The following is a 6765-nucleotide window of genomic DNA, read 5'->3' on the forward strand; positions in this document are numbered from 1 at the left end:
TCATCACATTCATGTGCCTATTTAAACATCTCTTAAAAACCTCTAATGTATTTGCCTCTATCACTGTGCCAGGTTGTGCATTCCAGACATCCACCACTCTCTGAGCATAAAACTTACATCTCACATCCCCTATGAACCTACCCCCTCTCATCTTCAATACATGTCCTCTGGTCTTAGACATTCCTACGGTGGAAAACAGATACTCCCTGTCTACCCTATCTATGCCTCCCATAATCTTATAAACCTTTATCAGATCTCCCCGCAGTCCCTGCTGCTCCAAAGACAACAGCCCAAGTTTGTCCAGCCTCTCGTGTGTGAGAGACATTTTGCAAATGATTTTAAATGAACTCCACCAGTAGTGTAGAGTCACAAGCGACTGCAGATGCTGGCATCTGGAGCATCAAACAAAACGCTGGAGGAATTGCATAGATCTGGCAGCGTCTGTGGAGGAAAATGGACAGACAATGTTTTGGGTTGAAACCCACCATCTGGATTGGCAACTTCATCAGCAAGTTGCTTCAGACAGGAGAACCAAATGATGGAACAAACAGAAAGAGGAGGGGAAGATAAAGTAGAGTTCCAACATCCAGATAAGTTCCAAAATCCAAGATCCAGATCGAGGATGTTCTGGTGATGCTCAGCAGGTCTGGAATGAACTGTGGAAAAAGCAGAACTAGTGTTCCAGTTTGATGATCTTTCGTCAGAATTGGGAAAAGGGAGAAATCAAAAGTATTGTATTGCCAAGTTTCTCATGCTTTGACCAGAGAATAAAAATCTGTGGTCCAAGCTTAAGTAGAGAGTGTTTTTAGCATTGCGTCATATTAGCGAAGTGCACACAGGGTGTGGACTTTGGTGGAGGTAGGGGAGTGATAACAGAGTGCATCACAGCCTGGTATGGAAACCCCAATACCCTGGAACAGAAAATCCTACAAAAAGTAGTAGATACAGCCCAGTCCACCACTGGTTCCCCACCTTTCAGCACATCTACATGAAATGCTGTCGCAGGAAAGCAGCATCCATAATCAGGGACACCCCACCACCCAGAACATGCTCTCTTCTCACTGCTACTATCATGAGTGACATACAGGAGCCTGAGGACTCACCACCAGGTTCAGAAACAGTTACTACCCCTTAACCATCAGGCTTTTGAACCAAAGGGGATGACTTCACTCAATTTCATTTGCCCACCTTTGAAATATTACCACAACCAATGGACACACTTTCAAGGGCTCTTCATGTCATGTTCTCTATATTTATTGCGTATTGATTTATTTATTTTTTGTTTCTGTATTTGCACAGTTCCTTGTCTTTTGCACAGTGGTTGAATGCCCAGGTTGTTGCCGTCTTTCATAGATTCTCTTATGGATTTATTGAGTATGCCCTCAAGACAATGAATCTCAGGGTGACATATATGCACTTTGAGAATAAATTTAGCTTGAACTTCGAATCAAACACATTTATTAGGTGAAATAAATGCTCTAAAACAGATGTAGAAGGACAGGTGGCCGGCTGGTGGTGTAGTGGCATCAGCACTGGACTTCAGGGCAAATGGTCCTGAGTTCAAACCCAGCCTGGTCCCAACCTGGGCAGACAGGCCTGGCAATCTTGCCATGAGGACCCTATGGTCCATGAGGTCATGTCGAGTCGGCCTCGACTGAACAACAAGAAGCAGGAACTGTGATGTGTTCCAGCTGAAATATGTATGAATACTTGGAAAGCACTGGCAAAAACATCTGCAGAAAGTACCTGAGGCTCAAAAAACTTCGAGCCTCAGAGCTCAGAGTTGATGAGCTAGTGTCAGACATTTTTAACCTTTAGATCACAAAACAAGAGGAGAAAGATTACCTGGTCAATCACATCTTAGATTGAGTACTCAGGATTAATCAGTCAAGAAAGACTGCAAGCAAGATATGGGAATCCAAAAGATAGCATTATAGTAGTATAGAGGTACAATGTTATTGCATCCTTAGTTTATTTGTCTATTTTTGCGCTAAAATCACAATGACTGGAGTCAAGTCCTCCTGACAAGATTAGGCACAACCCAGAAAAATGAAGACATTATCACTATAGAAGAAACAGTTAACCAATGGAAGAGCAAACCCCTCCATGGAAGACATCACCACGATCTGACCAGACCAGAAGTTGACAAGGAAGCTTCGAATGCCTAGCTCAAAGTTGGAGACACTTTCCCAGAAACAGATGGGTTCCTTGTGACAATCCAGGACCAGGTAATACAAAAAAGTTATCATGATGTAAAACCAACAAATTCAAGGTGATACATACAGAAAATGCAAAGAGAAACCAGAAACAATCTAACACATTACAGGAGCCCGCAGCTGTATTACTCAATCTGACTTCTTCCACAGCCAAACATCAGCCACCAAAATCTTGCCTTAACATGCAAACTCATAAAAGACACCATACTTACTATAAATACAAGCCTGATCCAATTTTAGTGTCAGAGTCCCACAAATTATGTTACGACTGATCCATAATAACCATCCAGATATATTACAAAATAAACAAGCAAGAACAACTTAATTAATAGATACAGCCATTCCAAACACATAATCAATACATGAAAAACACCAGAAATATGATGAGTTAAAGAGGGAAGTTGAAAGACTATGGAACAAGAACAGCTGAGTAAAAATAAAAATATATTAATAAATAAATAAACAATAAATATAGAGAACATGAGATGAAGAGTCCTTGAAAGTGTGGGGACAGTCTGTGATGGGGCGAATGAAGTAATCCTCTCCTGTTCCTGATGTTTGAGGGGTAATAACTATTCGTAAGCCTGGTACTGTGGGTCCTGACTCTCCCGCACTTTCTTCCTGATGGCAGCAGTGAGAAGACACCATGAACAAGAGCAACCAGCAGATGCTGGAGATCCAGGCAACACACACAGTGCTGGAGGAACTCAGCACGCCAGGCGGCATCTATGGGAAAGAGTACAGTTGACGTTTTGGGCTTGGACTGCTGAAGGGTCGCAGACTGAAACGTTGACTGTACTCTTTTCCATAGAAGACAGCAAGCCCTGGATGGTTGGGGTACTCGATGATGGAGGCTTCTTTCCTGCAACAAAGCTTTTTGTAAGTCTGTTCTAAGGTGAGGAGGGCTGTACCCGTGATGGACTGGGCTGTATCCACTACTTTTTGTAGGCTTTTCCATACAAGTGCATTGGTGCTTCCCATACCAGGCTGTGATGCAACCAGTCCATATACTCTCCACCACACATCTATAGAAGCTTGTCAAAGTTTTAAATTACATGCCAAATCATCACAAACTTCTAAGAAAATGGTGGCGTGTCATGCTTTCTTTGTAATGGCACTTATATTCTGGACACAGAACAGATCCTCTGAAATGCTAACACCGAGGAATTTAAAGTTACTGACCCTCTCCTCCTCTGGCACATCGACCTCTGGTTTCCACCTCCTAAAAGTAATAATCATCTCCTTGGTCTTGCTGACGTTGTGTGAGAGATTGTGACACCACTCAGCTAGATGTTTAATGTCCGTCATACGCTGATACATCATCACCTTTGATCTGACCAACAACAGTGGTGTCTTCAGCAAATTCAGGTCAGCTTACCCAAAGCCTGAAAGGTGGTTCATTGATTTGATTCTCCAGGAGGTACCTGCTATACATGTAGAGATGGAAGGAAAACTTACTCAGTCCCTTCAACTGTTGGATAACTACTGCTAGCCACCACTGTCTTGATGATATCATAAACTAGTTATCATAAACTACCATAAACTGTTACCATACTATCTAATTCTTCAAAAAAAAAACATTTACACTATTCTCAGAACCAAATTACTGGTCTAATACTCTGTGTCAGATAACTTAGACTAATAATGAAAGAGTGAATGCCTGTGTTACATTGGAATTTCATAGTTTTAACTAGTTTTATGCATTTACGATTTGCTACAGAGACTGTGGGGGAAATGTTTTTTACAGTGTTAATCATTAAACATTTGTTCCCTCTGGTTGGGTTGAGTTGTTCTCTGATCATTGCAATTTACCTGCAAAAGTTTCATCACCATACGAGGAAACATCGTCAGTGTGCTTTTGATTGTGGTGTGTCCTACAAATGCATGGCCTTAAAATACTTTTCAATCATCTGATTAGATGTCAGATCTTCCAAATTATTTGATCTCTCTCTTTTTGTTCCCAAATTGTTATTTTGTAAGGCAGAAGTTTTAAGGTGGAGAGGATGGACAAACAATGCCACTCTCTCAGTACATGATAAAGGCACAAATGGGCCACAGTTATAAAATATTCAGTGCTATCAAGAGTGAAAGAAATCTCTCTGAAGTGTGGTGTGAGCAAACATTTTGGGAAGCTCAGCTTAATTAGATACATTGTATGAACAGATGAAGTCTTTTGGGTATTTGGCAACAACAGGTTAATTCACTCAATAGGTTATAAACATCCTAATTGTGAGTTGACTAAGTTAATCTAATCGAAATTTCCTGCTGCAAAGTCAATTTGTCTGGCTAACCCAGGCATGACTCACTTTGAGATTTACATTGACAGATAAACTTCAGGTATTTCCTAGTAAAATTTAAAAGATAAACCTGCACCAAAAAAAAACAGGGCAGGAAGGAATGCTCTTCGTTTTTCTTGTGGAATTGTACTGTTGCCACAAAATAACAAGCTTCACGTCAAATGGCAATGATAATTAATCCTGACTCTGATTCAAACTTAGTTTCTTCGTAATTTCTGTGAAAATACTGCAGAATTTTAGGAGGAAGCAAAGACAAATTATGTTAAATTACTCCAAGGATAAATTAGCTCATTTTTACTCTCATATAAGTCCTATTTGTGATAGATGTCATTCTGAAATTGCGTCTTTAACTCACATGTTTTGGTCGTGTTCATTTTTGGAGAAATATTGGAAAGATATTTTTGATATTATTTCTGCGGTTTTGAATATTGATTTACAACCTCATCCTATTACCGCAGTTTTTGGTTTACCAATGTTAGATTCACTGCATTTATCTTCTTCAGCCCGTCGAATGATTGCATTTCTAACTCTGATGGCTAGAAGATCTATATTGTTGAATTGGAAAGAAATTGATCCTCCCACTGTATTTAATTGGTTCTCTCAAACTATGTTATGTTTAAATTTAGAAAAAATTAGAAGTGGTACTTTTGAGACTTCTATTAAATTTGAAAAGTTATGGAGACCATTTATTCAACATTTTCATATGATGTAATATGACCCTGTGCCAAGTTCATTTGATTTCCCAGTTTTCAGCTTATGTATTTTGAGAGGACCGGAAGTGACGGCATTGATGAATACTTATTTTTGTGAGATATTATAAACAGCCCGTTTTTTTCCTTCTTTTTTGTTTTTTTTTCTTTTATATTACTTATTAGTTATAGTTATTAGATTAGATTAGCTAGTTCTGCATTATATAAATTTTTTTTTGTTTTTTTTTCTTTCTTTTTTCTGTTTTTTTTATATTATACATTATGAAATATTTAGATTTACTATGTCCATACATATATCTTATGGCTTATGTCTTGGTAAACTCATTTATATTGTAACTATTATGTATGTTTTTTTTTCATATGTAATGGAATGTCTATGTTGGTAATTTCTTTATCAATATATCATCTGTATTCTGTCCATATTACTAATATTAATAAAAAGATTTAGAAAGAAATTATGTTAAATTACTAAATAGATGAATAATGTAAGAACATAGTCCTTTCATTAATCAATTATGTGGTAAAATCAAAGCAAATTCTGACTGAACACTCTTCATCGTTGACCCTCGGCTGCAAGGCCAATTCCTAAAATCAATCTAACCTGCCTCCAACCTAGTTCTGATCACACGTTCTCATCTTGATAAGAACTAATAAGATTCAACTATGGAGATTGCATTAGTGAGAAGCAGACATTATTTCTTGGCCATCAGATCTCACCCTCCCAGTCCGTTGGAGCTAACTCCACATGCCCGGCCAAGCGTGTCCTTATCTCACCAGAGTGTGAAGACAATGGCTACATTCATCTGGTTTAGTCCACTTGTCAAAGTGGTGTACCGAGGTATGCCTGCTGCCAAATGCAAAGAGCTATGTGCAGCCGCAGGTGAGAGCTGAGTGTCCAGTGAGTTGCCTTGGAATGGACATGACAATCCCCTTCCCCAGAGGTGCTACCTTTCCCTGGACACCCACCCATATAAACCACTTAACAGAACAAATAAGAAATGTCATTGACTGTGGAATGATTGTTGGTGCCAGACAGGGTGGTTTGAGTAACTGCTGATCTCTGAAGGATTTTCATGCACAGCAGTCTCTAGAGTTTACAGAGACTGGTGCGTAAAACAAAGAAAAGCATCCAGTGAGCATCAGCTCTGTGGGTGGAAAACACCTCGTTAATGAGAAAGATATGAGGAGAATTCCAGACTGGTTCAAACTGACAGGAAAGTGACAGTAACTCAAGTAACACGCGATACAACAGCAGTGTGCTGAAGAGCATCTCTGAAGGTACAACACGTCGAAGCATGAAGTGGATGGGCTACAGTAGCAGAAGACCACACCAGGTTCCATTCTTGTGACCACTTGATTAGGTTCACTCCTGTACCTCATAAAGTGGCCGCTGAGTATACAGATCTTACAGACTTCTGGCCATCCACAGCTGTTGGTAAAAAAAGAATGCAAATTAATGTCATGAATAATTTCTTGAGACTGCAAATATCCATGCACCTACCCACTCCTTTGTCCTCACTCTTGTGCAAGCAGCGGCTGAAC

The sequence above is a fragment of the Hypanus sabinus genome, chromosome 10 (genome assembly GCF_030144855.1).
Source record: "Hypanus sabinus isolate sHypSab1 chromosome 10, sHypSab1.hap1, whole genome shotgun sequence".
NCBI lineage: Eukaryota > Metazoa > Chordata > Chondrichthyes > Myliobatiformes > Dasyatidae > Hypanus > Hypanus sabinus.